At 43.6% G+C, this 18,731-nt stretch overlaps 1 protein-coding gene across 2 annotated transcripts in view; it reads left to right on the forward strand.

Moving 5' to 3' along the window:
• The window catches only part of FAT3 (FAT atypical cadherin 3), a 735,917-nt gene that overhangs the window by 120,235 nt on the left and 596,951 nt on the right, over positions 1-18,731 (forward strand). The window contains exon 2 of one of the 2 annotated variants that reach the window (XM_073662065.1): positions 12,601-12,666. The exons of the other annotated variant lie outside the window; for it this stretch is intronic. The gene's annotated coding sequence lies outside the window, so the exon portion shown is untranslated. The remainder of the gene's footprint in view (positions 1-12,600; positions 12,667-18,731) is intronic. 2 annotated transcript variants of the gene reach the window in all.

Consider the following 18,731-nt stretch of genomic DNA (forward strand, 5'->3'; position numbering starts at 1 on the left):
GTATCCTGTCCCAAGTATGGCTTTTTTGATAGGTTTTGACATAGGTTTAAACCTCTAGAGAAAAAAAAATAGTAAATAATTTAATTTAGTGCAAATTTTACAAGCCAAAAATGGTTAAAAAAATATATCTGTGGGTATAGACGGATGGTTATAACAATTATATGTGCACTAATGTTAATGATTAGTACTGTTGTGTTGGCACTTATATTGATGGTACTATTATACAGCAGTGTGATTTTTGGTATTGTAATAGAAGATTATTTAGTTGGACCTATGAGCAGGCTTGGACTGGCCCACAGGAGAGCAGGGGAATCCTCTGGTAGGCCGCCCCTGTGAAGAACTGCTAATGAGTAGTGTTTTTACACTTGATTCACAATTTGCAGAAAAAGGTATCATCTAATCATTGATTAAAGAAGCTAGCCAAGTTAATATTCCATAGAAGCAAGGTAATTTTTTTTTACTAGGGTCAGGTTATTTTTACATATAACTTAACAGTGGGCCCCAAGAATCAATGTTACTGGTGGGCTTTTGCCAACCCAGTCCGATACTACCTATAAGCACTGTAGCACCCTAATATTTGGAGGAATTTATGATCCTGTTATATATTATATTGACAACATATGAGATAATTATTTAGAGCTTTATGGCCCTGTAGTATAGGGATTGAAAGGTATGATTTCGGACGGCTTTCCAGGACCTCTTCTTCTTTTACAGGTCATGGCTATGCCACACCACTTTTTTTTGTGCCAAGGATGTGCGTTTGAACGTGGAGGCTCCATCTGATGATGAATGTAGTTTTCTGGGAAGTTTCAACAGTGCCGAGGAGATTTGCCAAAGCTTCCGAGAGTCTTAGAGGTTTCCTCATTGTCCAGACGTTTGGGGACAGTTGGCACAGTGTGGTGTAAAAGAATTACTTTAAGGAAAAATATCTCGATGATGGAACGTTGGCATCATTTTTCCTTTTGGCTTCGATTGGAAAAATCTTTGTACGCCTTTGGATGGATGCATAGGTGCAGTTTCTGGCCATGATACATAGGTGCAGTTTTTGGCCATAGACATCCATGGGCGCCAAAATAATGACAACATACAGCTTAGATCCCCCTGATCGAAGTAATATAGGGTCTAATTTTGTATCTAGAATATTTTTGTGAACGCCACGTAATTAATAACCGGAATCACATTTCATTGATCTAATTGGCAGCGTCAGCGATGTTGGTGCACTCAGGACTTTGATGTGTCCTTGACAGGAGGCCTTAACCTCTATGCAGTCAGAGGTTAGGGTCTAAATTTAACCCCGTGAGACTCTTTCACACTGAAATGACTTCCCTGGAAATAAACTTTTTAATGTTCCACTCGAAGAAAATGACAGTTTCTCATGGTGCGGTGTATCAGCCCATACATGATGTTGTGGGGATAAAAAATAGAAAGAAACATTTTTCATTTTTATATGAAAACTACAAATAAATACTAAAATGTTATTTTTTAAAATCTGCGTCATGCGTTATAACAGTTTTCAGGCCTATCTATTATTTTATTTATTTAGCGCCTTCATATTCCACAGTGCTTTTATAGACATTGTTATCACTGTCCCCATTGGGACTCACATCCCTAGCAGTATGTTTTTGGAGGGTGATAAGAACCCCATACACAAACAAGGAGAACATTCAAACTTCATGCAGATGTCGCCTTTGGCAAGATTTGAATAAATCACTGCAAAACAACAGTGCTAACCACTGAGCCGCCGTGCTGCCCTACGACTTAGTCCACTTTTAGACAGGGTAATTAGGGCTTGTTTTAACATCCATATTAAAGGCCGTAATATGCAGACCTTCTGTAGAAGTCTGCTCCAGTAGAAGTCCCATCCTGTAGAAGTCCACTCCAGTAGAAGTCTGCTCCAGTAGAAGTTCACTCCAGTAGAAGTCCGCTCCAGTTGAGGATCGCTCCAGTATAAGTCCTCTCCAGTAGAAGACCACTTCAGTAGAAGTCCACTCCAGTAGAGGATCGCTCCAGTAGAAGTCCTCTCTAGTAGAAGTCCGCTTCAGTAGAAGTTTGCTCCAGCAGAAGTCCCCTCCAGTGGAAGTTCGCTCCAGTAGAAGACCCCTCCAGTAGAAGACCCCTCCAGTAGAAGTCCTCTCTAGTTGAAGTCCTCTCTAGTTGAAGTCCTCTCTAGTTGAAGTCCGCTTCGGTAGAAGCTCACTCCGGTAGAAGTCCCCTCCAGTAGAAGTCCCCTCCAGTAGAAGTCCCCTCCAGTAGAAGACCCCTCCAGTAGAAGTCCTCTCTAGTTGAAGTCCTCTCTAGTTGAAGTCCTCTCTAGTTGAAGTCCTCTCTAGTAGAAGTCCGCTTCGGTAGAAGCTCACTCCGGTAGAAGTCCCCTCCAGTAGAAGTCCCCTCCAGTAGAAGACCCCTCCAGTAGAAGTCCTCTCTAGTTGAAGTCCTCTCTAGTAGAAGTCCGCTTCGGTAGAAGCTCACTCCGGTAGAAGTCCCCTCCAGTAGAAGTCCCCTCCAGTAGAAGTCCCCTCCAGTAGAAGTCCAGTCCAGTAAAAGTCTAGTCCAGTAAAAGTCGAATCCAGTTGACGTCTAAAGTTAATAATATAGGAATTTTGAGTCTCACCTTGAAACCAGGAGCCCCTTTTTAGTCTGGAACAGACCCAAATTTGCCTGTCCCAGGAAATTTAGGAACTGTTGGAATGTATGTAGTTCATTAGCAGAACTATAAGGGATGTAGAGGCAGTAGTTACACCGCAGAAGATGATATTTCATCCTAATCACAGAGCATATGCTTCTCAGGAGTTTGGGAAAACTGGGAGACAGTTTTTATGAAGGCAGCAATATTAAGGCTATTTGACACGTCAGATTTTCTCGTGTGAGTTCTATCCATGTTTTTCACAGATAGCACTCGTACCTGTGATAGTCTTTAGGGCTTATCCTGTGATAGTCTTTAGGGCTTATCACATGTCAGTGATTTTCTGGTGGACTGAGCGGTCTGTGCAAAATTGCGGAGACATGTCTGATGTTGATCCGAGTGTCGGATCAAACTCGGCAAAGAAAGCCTATGGGTCCGTGAAAAAAATCAGACAGCACTTGGATGACATCATGGACTGATAGATGGGAGAAGCTGGAGAAACTTTTTTTTCTTATCATCTGACCAAATGCTGATGAACATCTGATGAAACTCTAATCGAAAACACTGATGAAACTCAGACCAGTTTTCTCGTACGATAAAATCACTGAAGAGTCCATGAGCCCTTAGTCCGCTCCTAAGATCAGCCCCAAGTCAAATTCATTGCAACCCCCACTACTACCCAACAGTCCTTTGCTGTGTGCTTTATAACTGTTGCATTTGCTTTGTCTATGGTCTGTGATATTGTATGTACATTTTAGTTAGTGATTTTTATCAAAGAGCACAAAAGCCATCCAACCATATCTAGGTGCTACCTGATGTAGCCCACAACTTGTAAATGGCTAGAAGACACATTTTATTGTGGTTTGTTGCCCCAGATTATGGAGGATAGAGTGACTCTTGTGAGTGTCCTGGGTAGAAGCTTGTCTGATCCTAAGGAGGTGAGGAAAATTGCCACCCTAGTAGAGTTGGCGTCTTATCGAGACAAGAGTTGGGGAAAGTGTGGAAATCTTGATGGCAGAGATAGAGTCATGAGGGAGGTCAAAGAATATTTGACCCCTGATAAGATAGAGAGTTGTATCGTGAAGCTGCCGCTGGCAGTGCTGGCTAGGTAGAAGTCCAGATGAGCAGAATCGAGAACAAGGAGTGAATCAGGTATGAGGACCTGAGATGTGCGAGCGAGGAACCTGCTAAGAGTGTGAGCAAGGAAGCTTTGCCGTTGAGTGTGTGAATGAGATGTAGAGCCATCCAGTGTTGGACTGAGAAAGGACGAGAGTCCCGATACAGACTCTGGATGCCGGATCAAGGCCTGGATTGTGTGTTTGTACATTGTCTGTTCCAATAGCTGGAAATACGTTAATATTATAGTAAGTAAACTCTGTTACTCGAAGTAAAGGTCCTACTGTTCTAAGACTGTCTTGTGTGTGCTACCATGCCATTCAAAGAGGGGAAGTCCCATAAGTTATTGTACATTCAGACAAATGTATTTTCAGGCCATAAGTAAAACGGACAGCCCAAGGACCCAATGATAGGGTATGTGCTAGTTCACATGGGCTATTTTTCACATAAATCTCAAGTCCATGTGTTAAAAATCACAGTATGCTCTAGTCTGGTCCGATTTATCCGAATATTCACTTTTACCACATCGATAGCCTTATTTTTTTACATTTACTAGTATTTTTTTTTACATTTTTTTTTAGATTTTCTGCTCTTTTTTTTTTCTATTATCAGAAACATTCTTTACCTTCTTGGTCCTTTCTTCTTTTTTTTTTCCTTCAAAGTGAATGTCATGTAAATACAGCAAATATTGTAATATGCGACAGACGTGAAGAGATTGCGCCCGCAGGACGCTAACACAGTCGATCGTCTAATGACAACTGTGTAAGGTCAATAATAACAAGTCTGTTTCTCATCAGCCAAAAAAAAAATTCTACAAATCAAGAGCAGATTTTCTCCCCATTAAGAATGTCATCTGTAATCATAAATTTACATTTACTGCAAAAATGTTCTTTCATTTTTTTTTTTCATATATATATATATATATATATATATATATATTTTTTAGGTTAAAGCGTTATGTTAATTTCTCTGCACTTGATTCTCCCTGCAAAACATGAATAACAAATATCCTAATTAGAACCCGAGTCCCAGTTAATTATGAGATCAGTCTTCTGGCCCAGAGTAATAGAAGTATAATGATCAATTATCTACACAATGCAGGATTGACTGCTTCTTGTCTTCCTTAAAAAAAATATTTGGCTCAGCTAATTTCTGATAACTGTAATCTGTTGCCGGCGACATAAGCGGGCGAATTGTTAAACATTTTGTGACTGCTGGTGCTAAGAACTGCGAAGCGACTGCTTTGTGTTTTACGCACCGAGGCTTTGGTTGTTATTTTTTAATTTTCTTTTTATTGGGGCATGTTGAAATACAGCTCAGCTGCCACTATTTGCAATCAATCATTTATTGTGATGCTAGTCACTACTCACAGACAAGCCGTGAGGCAAGGTTCCGGGATGTCCTGCATTGAGCATTGCTCTCAGTTTTAGATCCTTGAAATCATTTGAAATTATTGAAAATAAATATATTTCAATAGTTTGAAGGACTGTACTGATCTGTCCAATTCCAAGATATGTGAAAAAAGAAAAGTAGCTGTCCAATCTGCAGGGGAATAAAACCCTTTAAAAATGAGAGCTGCTTTGGCATTCAGTTGATCGCTGCAGGTCTCACGCAAGGTGTGGGAAAGACTTAGTGCAACACAAGGGGAAGAGTGAAACGGAGCCCAGACTCTAGGGAAAGGGGGGAAGTGGAGACCGCCTAGGTTGATCTAGCGTCACCCTGTCTCCCCTAACGTCCCTGTATTGGCTCTTCACCAATTGCTGCATGCGTGCCTCGCCCTATCTTTCCCTGGTGTATAGCTATGGCTAGGGAAGGGAGGAGATGAGCACTAGTCGATCTCCACTAAACACTATAGACAACAAGGGTACAAAAACAGGGGGAAATTGCTTAGCTTTAGATGAGACTCCAGACAAATGCGCCCACGTCCTCAAGCTCCAGAGAGGACGAAGTACTGCTCTTGCTAAAGCCTTCACCAGTAGTAATGAATATCGCCAGCACCTACCTCTGAAACACAGCAGGTATTTATTCACCCAGGCAGGGTGTTAATTAGCCAGAGGAAGGTAGCCGCTGAGTCCTAGAGACAGCCTTCAAAAAGATGTCTGTAATGCCAAACGTAGAGATCTCCTGCAACCAACTGCAGGGAGACTGTCTGTCACTTCTGACACACCCCTGACAGCAGGTTTGGCTTGTCTGGCAGTGAATAGTTTTCACTGCAGCAGCACCTACAGGATAAATGTAGTATTACGTGACCAATCAAAAATATGGTAGTCTAAGCAATATATAAAAAGTTTGAGTCCTCCAAAGCCTGTTCGTGACTTTGCTCTGGTTCATAGAAGGGGGTTCTGAACAGGGAACCTCTTACTAAGACGTCTCTATGCTCTAAAGCAGAGGTCCCCAACCGCCGGTCCGCGGACCGGCTGAAAAACCCCAACGGCCCGGTCCTGGTCCGCGGACCGGCGGTTGGGGACCTCTGCTTTAGAGCATAGAGACGTCTTAGTAAGAGGTTCCCTGTTCAGAACCCCCTTCTATGAACCAGAGCAAAGTCACGAACAGGCTTTGGAGGACTCAAACTTTTTATATATTGCTTAGACTACCATATTTTTGATTGGTCACGTAATACTACAGGGCCCCTCCAGCCTCCAGCAGGGCCGCCATCAGGGCATGACTGCCCTGACTCCAGTATGGGGCCCGGCCGGTAGGAGCCCCCTCGGAGACCCCCTCTTGTGCGTCTCTCTCCTCATGGGGCCCCCGGCCGCATGCTAAGCGCCGGGTCCGGGACATCTTAGCGCTGCGCTGCTGCGGCAGCACCTTCATGATTCCCCTGACTTCCGGTCATGTGACGGCGCCGTCACATGGCCGGAAGTCAGGAGAACCTGGTGTCAGCGATTTGGACGAGCGCCAGGATTCTGCAGGGATCGCATGAAGGTAAGTATAACAAGTTTTATTTTTTTTTAAATACAATTAACTAGGAGTGGGGGGAATGGGAGATGCACATGGGGGGAGGGGAGAGATGAGAGATGCACATGGGGGAGGGGAGAGATGAGAGATCCACATGGGGGGGAGGGGAGAGATGAGAGATGCACATGGGGGAGGGGAGAGATGAGAGATCCACATGGGGGGGAGGGGAGAGATGAGAGATGCACATGGGGGGAGGGGAGAGATGAGAGATGCACATGGGGGGGAGGGGAGAGATGAGAGATGCACATGGGGGGGAGGGGAGAGATGAGAGATGCACATGGGGGAGGGGAGAGATGAGAGATGCACATGGGGGAGGGGAGAGATGAGAGATCCACATGGGGGGGAGGGGAGAGATGAGAGATGCACATGGGAGGGAGGGGAGAGATGAGAGATGCACATGGGGGGAGGGGAGAGATGAGAGATGCACATGGGGGGAGGGGAGAGATGAGAGATCCACATGGGGGGAGGGGAGAGATGAGAGATGCACATGGGGGAGGGGAGAGATGAGAGATCCACATGGGGGGGAGGGGAGAGATGAGAGATGCACATGGGGGAGGGGAGAGATGAGAGATGCACATGGGGGAGGGGAGAGATGAGAGATCCACATGGGGGGGAGGGGAGAGATGAGAGATGCACATGGGGGGAGGGGAGAGATGAGAGATGCACATGGGGGAGGGGAGAGATGAGAGATCCACATGGGGGGGAGGGGAGAGATGAGAGATGCACATGGGGGAGGGGAGAGATGAGAGATGCACATGGGGGAGGGGAGAGATGAGAGATCCACATGGGGGGGAGGGGAGAGATGAGAGATGCACATGGGAGGGAGGGGAGAGATGAGAGAAGCACATGGGGGGATGGGAGAGATGAGAGATGCACATGGGAGGGAGGGGAGAGATGAGAGATGCACGGGGGGGATGAGAGATGCACGGGGGGTGGATGAGAGATGCACGGGGGGGTGAGAGATGCACGGGGTGGATGAGAGATGCACGGGGGGGTGAGAGATGCACGGGGGGGGTGAGAGATGCACGGGGGGGTGAGAGATGCACGGGGGGGATGAGAGATGCACGGGGGGTGGATGAGAGATGCACGGGGGGGTGAGAGATGCACGGGGGGGATGAGAGGTGCACGGAGGGGATGAGAGATGCACGGGGGGTGGATGAGAGATGCACGGGGGGTGGATGAGAGATGCACGGAGGGGGATGAGAGATGCACGGGGGTGAGCTGCACATGGGGGGGTGAGAGATGCACATGGGGGGGTTATGTTTACATAACTTTGTTGCCTTATGAAGGGCGGGGGGGGCCCCCAAAAATTTCTTGCACAGGGGCCCACTACAGTCTGTGTCCGCCCCTGGGATGAAGTAAATGCAGCTGAACAGCAGCTGTCAGGACAGCTGCCCTGTCCTGCTGCAGGGCGTGATGGGGCCTCAGTGATACGGCTCCTGGCACAGCACATTATGTGGGGCTCCTGGCATAGCTCCTGGCGGGGACCTGGTCTACACTATATGATAAGTATGCACTAAACTCCAAATCCCTCCATTACCCCGCCCCCATATGACCAAAGCCCCGCCCACCCCACCCCCTCCTTGCTGGGCCATGGAAAAATGATCTTGCTTCAAGCCGGTCCCTGGTGCAAAAAAGGTTGGGGACCACTGCTCTAAAGGACATGAAATGGGACAATCCCTTTAATATTAAAGTGGATCTATCATTAGAGAACATACTAGACATATAGAGAGATTTATTATGCTAAATGTCTCAGAATTCTGGAGCAACTTGCGTAAAAAAAAAGCCGTCTCAAAAGTATTTCACCACATTTGTGATGCATTTTAGACACTTTCTGTGCTTTGTCTGACATGCTCCAAAGGGGGCGTCTATTTCCTGGTAAGGCACATAACCAATACTGTATGATAATATTTTAGTGCAAATTTCTACAACAAAATAAGCAACTTTATAGGTGGTGTAAACTTAGATCTGCCATCACAACAGCAAAATATTACAATTTGAGAGTCCTCAATCAAAATCACAGATCACAACACCGGATGAACAACGTTTAGGTGCCATTTTGGCTAATGGGAGATCGGAGCTGCCTTATTCTATCATTTGCTGTATTCTTTAAAAAAAAAAAAAACAGTGTGGCTGTTAAATTTCTCAGCAGCGCCACTACAGGGGAAATAGAGCATTACACACTTTTCATATAAAATGGATCTATGTACAGTATGGATGTACTTGGTGCTTTAGACAGGGAGCTGTTATTTGTAGCAGATCCACCCACACTGGAGAATGGGTTCTGTTAACTAGACAATTCTTTAAATTATTTTAGTTTCAGTGGCATTGACCTAAAAGAGGAGCTGTCACTTGCTATAAATATGTCATTTTTTTTATACCTGGTGTAAATGCCGCTCTTCTTCTGAATCCGGTGTTGTATTTCTTGTGTTTCTGCGCCTCTCCGTTCCTGAGATATGATCTCTTCCATTTATATAAATCTAGTCTTCTTAGCCAGGTAGGTGTGGTCCTCAAGTAGATGCCTACAAAGAACTACGCCCACTTGGCTACACAGACTAGGTTTATATAATGGGAAGAGGAGGTCATATCTCAAGAATGGAGAGACGCTGGAACAAATGGAAAACATCGCCGGATTCAGGAGAACAACGGCATTTACACCGGGGAAACGTATTTATGGCAAGTGACAGGTGCACTTTAAAATTTTAAAGATCTTAAACTAGATTGGTGTATTAAATATCAAGCTCTACATTGTAACAGTAGTGCAAATGCTCTGGATATAATTGTGATTCCTTGTGTTTTATGTGAGATTCTATCGATATCACTATGGTAACAATAAGTTACAGAACCCGGAATAATTATCACCGAGTTATCTCTGCATACATGAGTGTGTGTAAGAGACAATGCTCTGTAAGTACGGATTGTGAGATGTCTACTCTCTAATCAACTTAAAGTTTCCATGACAATCCACAGTCAAGAATAGAGATTGTGGCTTATTTTCTCCCCCCCCCCCACTCCACCAACCCCCATATTGTGCAATTACCCTTCCCCCCACCTTTGAAAGGAGCACGAGTACCACCTTGATGTCTCCCACCTTACTCATGACTAGACATGAATATTTAATATCAATACCTACACCTCAATCAGATACTTAAATACGGTTTCACATGAGAAGAGCAAAAATAAAAATAAAAATTGAGAGTAAAAAATGAATATAAAAAGCAGTTAAAAATGAAGCAAAGTAAAATACAATAAAATTAAAAAATATATACACATATATATATATATACTGCTAAAAAAAATGAAGGGAACACTCAAATAACACATCCTAGATCTGAATGAATGAAATATTCTCATTGAATACTTTGTTCTGTACAAAGTTGAATGTGCTGACAACAAAATCACACAAAAATCATCAATGGAAATCAAATTTATTAACCAATGAAGGCCTGGATTTGGAGTCACCCTCAAAATGAAAGTGGAAAAACACACTACAGGCTGATCCAACTTTGATGTAATGTCCTTAAAACAAGTCAAAATGAGGCTCAGTATTGTGTGTGGCCTCCACGTGCCTGTATGACCTCCCTACAATGCCTGGGCATGCTCCTGATGAGGTTGAGCATTGTGTGTGGCCTCCACGTGCCTGTATGACCTTCCTACAACGCCTGGGCATGCTCCTGATGAGGTTGCGGATGGTCTCCTGTGGGATCTCCTCCCAGACCTTGACTAAAGCATCCGCCAACTCCTGGACAGTCTGTGGGGCAACGTGACGTTGGTGGATGGAGCGAGACATGATGTCCCAGATGTGCTCAATCGGATTCAGGTCTGGGGAACGTACGGGCCAGTCCATAGCTTCAATGCCTTCATCTTGCAGGAACTGCTGACACACTCCAGCCACATGAGGTCTGGCATTGTCCTGCATTAGGAGGAACCCAGGGCCAACCGCACCAGCATATGGCCTCACAAGGGGTCTGAGGATCTCATCTCGGTACCTAATGGCAGTCAGGCTACCTCTGGCGAGCACATGGAGGGCTGTGCGGCCCTCCAAAGAAATGCCATCCCACACCATTACTGACCCACTGCCAAACCGGTCATGCTGAAGGATGTTGGAGGCAGGAGATCGCTCTCCACGGCGTCTCCAGACTCTGTCACGTCTGTCACATGTGCTCAGTGTGAACCTGCTTTCATCTCTGAAGAGCACAGGGCGCCAGTGGCGACTTTGCCAATCCTGGTGTTCTGTGGCAAATGCCAAGCGTCCTGCACGGTGTTGGGCTGTGAGCACAACCCCCATCTGTGGACGTCGGGCCCTCATACCACCCTCATGGAGTCGGTTTCTAACCGTTTGTGCAGACACATGCACATTTGTGGCCTGCTGGAGGTCCTTTTGCAGGGCTCTGGCAGTGCTCCTCCTTGCACAAAGGAGCAGGTAGTGGTCCTGCTGCTGGGTTGTTGCCCTCCTATGGCTCCCTCCACATCTCCTGGTATCTGCTCCATGCTCTGGACACTGTGCTGACAGACATAGCTACCCTTCTTGCCACAGCTCGCACTGATGTGCCATCCTGGATGAACTGCACTACCTGAGCAACTTCTGTGGGTTGTACTGTAGACACTGCCTCATGGTACTGTACCTCTAGGGGTGAGAGCAATGGCAAAATGAAAAAGTGACCAAAACAACAGCCCAAAAGGATGAGAACAGAGAAATGGTCTGTGGTCACCACCTGCAGAACCCCTCCTTTATAGGGGGTATCTTGCTAATTGCCGATCATTTCTACCAGTTGTCTGTTCCATTTGCACAACAGCAGGAGAAATTGATTCACAATCAGTGTCGCTTCATAACTGGACAGGTAGATTTCACAGAAGTGTTATTGACTTGAAGTTACATTCTGTTGTTTCACAATATTTTATTTTACTTTGCTTCATTATATATACAATATTTATCTTTGAATTTATACAGTCATGAAAACTTAAATACTTTTTTTGTTGCAATATGTGAAGTAATAGGTGGTATACTGGTATTCTGCCACATTAAAATACACTTGAAAATAAACTTTTGTTTTTTAATATATATTTTTCTTCTTTTTTTAGAACTTTTAAAAAATTTTATTCCATTACTTTACATAATTTTATTTTATTTTACAAATATATAAATAAATAAGAAATTATATATACACATATATAACGCATAAGAAGAAGAGGCAGCACTCCAAAAATTGTGAAAAAAAGGGACTTTATTAGTCCATCAGATGTGGCAACGTTTCGGCTGAGCACAGCCTTTTTCAAGCTGAAACGTTGCCACATCTGATGGACTAATAAAGTCCCTTTTTTCACAATTTTTGGAGTGCTGCCTCTTCTTCTTATGCGTTATACATATTGCACAACGGAATTATTGTCTGGGAGGCTCTGCACCCAATTTTCAAGTCTAGTTCTGTTCCATTTTCTTATCTAATATATACACACACATATATATACATACTATTTTCTTTATTATATATATAAATATATATATATATATATAATACAGACTAAAAAGAAATAAAAATGTGTGTGTGTATATATATATATATATATATATATATATATATATATATATATATATATATATATATATATATATATATATATACACAATTTATTTATATATATATAAATGTATATATATGTATATATTGTTTCTTTATTTTTTTTTATATAAATTTACATTTTTTATATTTATTTTTAGAGCTTTAATATTTTGTATTCTATTGCTTTGCATAATTTTATTACATTTTTTTTAGACTTTTCTTCTTTTTTATAGCTTTTAATTTTTTTTTATATTACCTAATTTTATTTCAACGTCATAACCAATAGTAAGCGACATATTTTCCCTTCCCTTATACATATATATGTTTTTTTTTTTTATTTGACAGGACCTATGAATTCTGAAGGAGTCCAAGAAAGAATAAAGAATTTTGGATACAACGCATCATTTGCCGGTATGTAACTGTATCACAAAATACAAAATTTGGAGACCACTGAGTTATATGCTTGGATGGTAGCTGTTGTAGTCTAAGGTCTAACGGAGTATGTGTGCCGCCATATGATGCCTCCTTATGATACCAATATTACAGATATTTTCCCCTTGATGCATGGTTGAATATCTCAATAATATTACATTTAGTGGAGCGTGCCACAATTTCTTAAATCCTCAGATAAAATCGGTAACAGGTCCCGAGGCCCCCCCTATAAAACCACACATAATTTTTTCCTATTGGTCTCCTCATATGTTATCGAGGGACTTTTTAGGTCCCTTCCCTATTCAGGTGTCATGGGGATATTGCGACAGAGAGACGCCAGAAGATCGTGGCGTCTGGTTTCACGCACTCCTGCACTGGTTAGAAGTACTTCACCATCTTATTAAACAGTGCAGGTTTTTTCCTTGCTAGTAGTGCAAGGGTTAATCTGTTCAGTTGAAGCTCATGGAGCTTTCCTACCTGGATTGTCTCAGCTGTTCAGTGTTGGCCACTCCAGTGCTCCAGTGTTGGTTCTTGCTGCCTGGTTCTGGAGTTGGAGGTGTTGTTGATGGTTGGCGTTAGTGTTTGGAGATTGTTCAGGAGATTGATGCTTGGAGTTTTGTCTGTGTGCACATCCTTATCTTCTCCTATTTGGTTTCTCCTTCCCCGGTGTTCCTTTCTGTTGTTTGGTGAGTGTAATTTGTTTGATTGCTATTTTCATTTATCCCTGTCCATCTTCCCTTGTTTGTCTGGTTAGTGTATTTCTATACACTTTGGCTTCCCACCTCTCTGGGTGGGGGAGAGGACAGCTAAGGGTTGATATAGGAGCATAGCAAGGCATGTGAACCCTGCGTCTCCACCATCAGAAGTAATCCGGGGGACAGGGATAGACTAGGGCACCCCTAGTATTAGGGACCTGGTAAGCGCCCAGGGTCCCAAGGTACTGTGTGACATCAGGACTCAGTTGTGACTGTAGTATCTACACCCTCTACCCAACAGATCTAAATTTCCTGAGAGCATCCAGATCTTTTAGTAACAAATTTGGGCTTGCAGCTGACCACATAGAGGCGTAGTTGTGTAAACTCAACACAAAAATAGGTGGCTCCACACAATTCGGTGACTTAGCAGAAGGGACATGGGTGCTGTATGTCTTATTATATGGCTGAAGTCATGTGGTGCAAATTTGTGACAAAATTTTGTTGCACAGTACCGGTAAACCCATGCTCCTTTTGAGCAATCCCTATATGTAATTTGGTGAGATCAGTCATCCCAATAAGGTGACCAGCTAAAAAACAACTGTGGAATTTTTAATACATAGCACTTGGGTGATGCCAATCACTACTCACGGACAGACTGTGAGGTAGAGAAGTCAAATGTTCTGGGGTCAGTACCAAGAGAGCACATACAAAAGAGTAAGTCAGGTCACGGTCCAGGGTCAAAATACCAGGAGATAACGGATCAAAGCAAAAGGATAAGATGAAGAGATAGTCAGAACACGGTCCAAAGGGTCAGGCAGCAGAAGATCAGAACTCAGCACAACATAATCTGACAGGGTCCAGATCCAGACAGCTCAGTTAAGTAGCTGGGCAGTCTTCAGAACAGAGAATACCTGGAGAAAGCCCTGCACCTTCCAGTCACAAATTGGACGGCCGAGCTGTCAATCAAAGTACCAAGAGCTCAGCACATCACAAGATTGGACGGCCGAGCCATCAAAACACCGACAACTCAGCATGACCCAATGACTTAGGTTCAATAGGGCAGCAAAACAGTCACTTACTGAGCTGAGGAATCGTGACAACTTTTTCTTTTTTTTACTTGTTGTACCCAGGAACAACAATGTCCTCAAACCTCCAGGGATTCCCGACATTTTGCAGAGTCAAGTGCAATGAAAGCGCCTCCTACCTGAAAGCAGGGCTTTATGAAAATGTATAGAATCCCCTTTACGTTGAAGTACTGGTTTTGAAATCATTAATTTCCATTTCTCAGGTGATTTGCCTGAAGAGAAGTTGTATTTTCCTCGAGTGTTACTTTATTCAAGCGTTAATTGCAACTTTATTCATTCTCCATGATAAATATGTGGGAATTGATTACAGTGAACACAGGATAGGCCTGGAGGAGACTCCACAGCCAGGTCGTTCCATGCTGATTGTCTTTATCACCTTTATCGATCGCCCTGCCCATTATATCCATTCCGTCTTTGATCAAGATCTTTTAAAGGGGTCGTCCAAGACTTAGAGATTGATGACCTAAGCTTAGGCTAGACCTTCTACATTAAATTCTTGGGAAACCCCTCTCAGGTGGTCACGCACATTAAGTAATTATCCCATGAAAAACAATCATCATCTATTCATGGGATTGGGGATAAATGTATGATCCCAACCGATGGTACCCCAATGATCAGAAGAAAAGAGGTCCCATGTTACCATGTGAATGGAGTGGAATTGTGCATGCATGATCTCTGCTCCATTCACTTCTATGGCTCTACTGGAGTGGCAATGCGCATGCTCGACCTCTGCTCCTTTCACTTCTATGGCTCTACGGGAGTGGTAATGCGCATGCGCAACCAATGCTCCACTTTTCTGGGTCTATCGGAGTGGCAATTTGCATGTGTGACCACTGGTCCATTCAATTCTATGGGAGTGGTAAAGCACATGCATGACCACTGCTCCATTCATGTCTATTGCTCTATCGGAGTGGTAATGCTCATGTGCGAGCACTGCTCCATTCACTTCTATGGCTCTATGGGAGTGTTAATGCACATGCCAATCCACTGCTCCTTTCACTTCTATGGGTCTATGGGAGTGGTAATGTGCATGCGCGACCACTGGTCCATTCACTTCAATGTGTCTTTGGAACAGTGAATGAAAGGGTAGTCACCCATGCACCTTCCAGTACTCCATTCACATGGAGTACATGATGACGGAGTCGCTTGTTTGAACAGAGTGGTGGTCACACATGCACATAGTCAATGGGACTGATGGAGATCTCCATCAGTCATGTAGATCATTTTAATGAATGGAGTAGTTGTGCACAATCATGTGTGATGACCGTTCTAATCAAATAGAAGACTCTCATTCTTGGGATCTGTGAGGGTCAGAGATGTGCGACTACCAGTCCTGACTTTCTCTCAGAGAAAGAAAGATCAGGCTGTTAAATTTTAACATGGCTGATTCTTTTGTTCTTAAAGGTGTTGTCTACAACTGGATACGTTAATGTTTCCATGCCCTATATGAAGTTAAAAAAAAAATAAAAAAACATACTCATTTCTCAGACTGGTGCAATTTCATGGACCGCGATGCTGCGATTTCTGGTGCACGAGTAACATTATTGTGTCATGTGAGCGCTGCAGCCTATCAGTGACCGCTGATAGGCTGCAGTGCTCTCATGACATGACCAGGCATTGGAAATCACAATGCCAACATTGCTGGTGCGGCTACGGTGTAGGAGGCGAGTAGATATTATTTACTTATTTTTATGTTATATAGGGTATGCAAGCATTTAAAGGAGTACTTTTTTGAATTGCCCCCCAGTGTTTTAGTAATTATCTTTAGTTGTATGTATTGCCTGTGAGCGGCGCTATAGCTGGCCGCTCATAGGCATCACGTGACTCCCGGCTGCAGCCGGCTCTGACATCTGCTGATGTCTCAATTTGCAGACATGGTGTTTCAGGGTGTTTACCCCTCATCAGTGCAAAATGTGAGATCTGCTTTGGCTAGGTGAGAGGCTTCTGACCGGGGTCCAAGGGGTAAGGTATCTCCTTGTGGAGAGTGACATTCCAATGCGAGGAGGCTTATAAGCCTTGCAAAGGGGATCTTGGAGAAAACCTCTTCCAGACAGCTCTGGCAGCAGCTTATCTCTCGGAGAACAAAAGGGGCAGCCATTGAAATACGAACTGCCAACTCTTATCTCCACTGATATCATCTATCCGGGGGATAGAGAGTCGAATGGCCCCCATACACTTTAGAATTTAAGGCAATCTGCCGATATAGACAAGTTTGGCCAACTTTAGTCTAGTGTGTATGGTGACCATTGGGGACCCTATGTGCCGGCATCCAATGACCACATGTTAATGGGTTGAATGGTTAGCCTAGAGGGCCATTTCTCCACTCCTCCACTCCCACAATGCCATCAGAGGCTGAATAAATAAATTAAATCTAATCCAAGTTATCTATGAGTCATAAAGGAAGAGCGACAGAAAATTCACACAAGTCATATACGATATCATCAAACTTGTTTAAGTAATTCTGCTCATTAATGCTTTTGTTTCCTTCAACCCACGCAGTAGCGAGAAAGCCATGTCTTCCTGAATGACACCTGAGGGATATAATGGTGTACGCCTCCCCTTATATATCAAGTAGATACCTTGAAGGTGACCTTGATGATGATAGCGATTCCGAAGACAGTGGATTAAACGCGGAGATACACATCCGTCTCAGCTTAGTACTGGGATGTAGGGAGATTTCATTTTATTATTAGTTTTTTTTTTTACTAAGGGAATGAGAAAAATAAGACTTTGCTAGACCGCGACTTTGGAAAGAAGTATTTTACCTGATTTATGAAAGGGATCTGCAATGTACGCCATATCTCATGAACCACAACTAAGAGTCCCTTAAATAAGAGTTATAGTTTGTGAGCCCTTGAGTAGTGTGTCTGCCTCCTGCCTGGGGCGTTCAGCACTATACCATTCTGCTATTAACAACACTGGATGTTATAGAACATCCCCCTGAAGAATTTATCCCGCAGAGAGCCTCCCTGCCGCTGCATATTCACATCATTTCTGTGCCAGAAACCGACTGTTGCACGGTATCAACTTTCACGCACTGTGTTACGGACTCACACGTTTAGAATTAGCAACTCTACAGAGCCGGCTTTCCTGTAACTTTGCAAATCCTCATAGTATTATATTACCAAAGCCATATATACCATAGTGGCAGCCGATTAGGTATATACTATATACAGTATATCATAGTGGCAGACAATGTGGGTTTTAGGGAACCGTTCCTTAAAGAGGTCCAGTTACTAATATTTTTTACCTGGTGTAAATATTGATATTCTCCTGAATTGGAAGTTTTTTCCTTTTCATTCTGCTCCTCTCTGTGCCTGAGATATAGCCCCATATCCATTTATATAAAGTACTGTTTTAGGCAGGTGTAGAAAAAATGCTGCAGAGTAAGAATGTTTTAAAAAATAGAAGTGTTACTAGTTTATTTTTATCAGTTGAGTGAATGAACAAAAGAGAAATCTAAATAAAATCAATATTTGGTGTGACCGCACTTTGCCTTTAAAAACTGTGCCTAGAAGAATGGATACAGTTTTGAAAAGGTTGTCCACTACTTTAGCATTGATGACATATCCTTAGGATAGATCATTAATGTCTGATCGGATGGGGTCCAACACCTTGCACCCTTGCCGATCAGCTGCGCTTCAATCGGTGTCGGTAGCGGCCGGCCGGAAGTACTCACTTGCCAACCTGCTTTGTCTTCTGGTAGTCGCTGAGACTTGGTACTACACATCTGCCTCCTATTCAAATCAATAGGAGTCGGATGTGTAGTGACCTGTGAGGGCCACTACCAGAAGACGGCCAGCTCCGCAAGTGACTACTTCCTGCCGGTGGCCGCCACTGTCGACTCTAATAACAGCTGATTGGCGAGAGTGCTGGATGTCAGACCTTGGCCGATCAGATACTGATGAACTATCCTAAGGATAATGAAAAAGTACTGGACAGCCTCTTTAAGGGAACTCGGTAGGGAGGTTGTTCCAAACATCTTGGAGAACTGACCCCAGATTTTATGTCGCTTGTGCAAATCCTTCTGTCTCTTCATGTGATCCCACACAGACTGGATGGTGTGAGATCAGGGTTGTATGTGGCCGTATCATCACTTCCAGGACTACTTCTTCTTCTTTACATTGAGGATAGTTCTTAATGAAATTGGCTGGATGTTTTGGGGTATTTGTCCTGCTGCAGAATAAATTAGGAGCCAATTGGATGCTTCCCTGATAGTATTGTATGATGGATAAGTATCTGCCTCTATTTCTCAGCATTGAGG

Source organism: Phyllobates terribilis, unplaced genomic scaffold (genome assembly GCF_046119375.1).
Source record: "Phyllobates terribilis strain yellow unplaced genomic scaffold, ASM4611937v1 Scaffold_2__4_contigs__length_985480577, whole genome shotgun sequence".
Lineage (NCBI taxonomy): Eukaryota > Metazoa > Chordata > Amphibia > Anura > Dendrobatidae > Phyllobates > Phyllobates terribilis.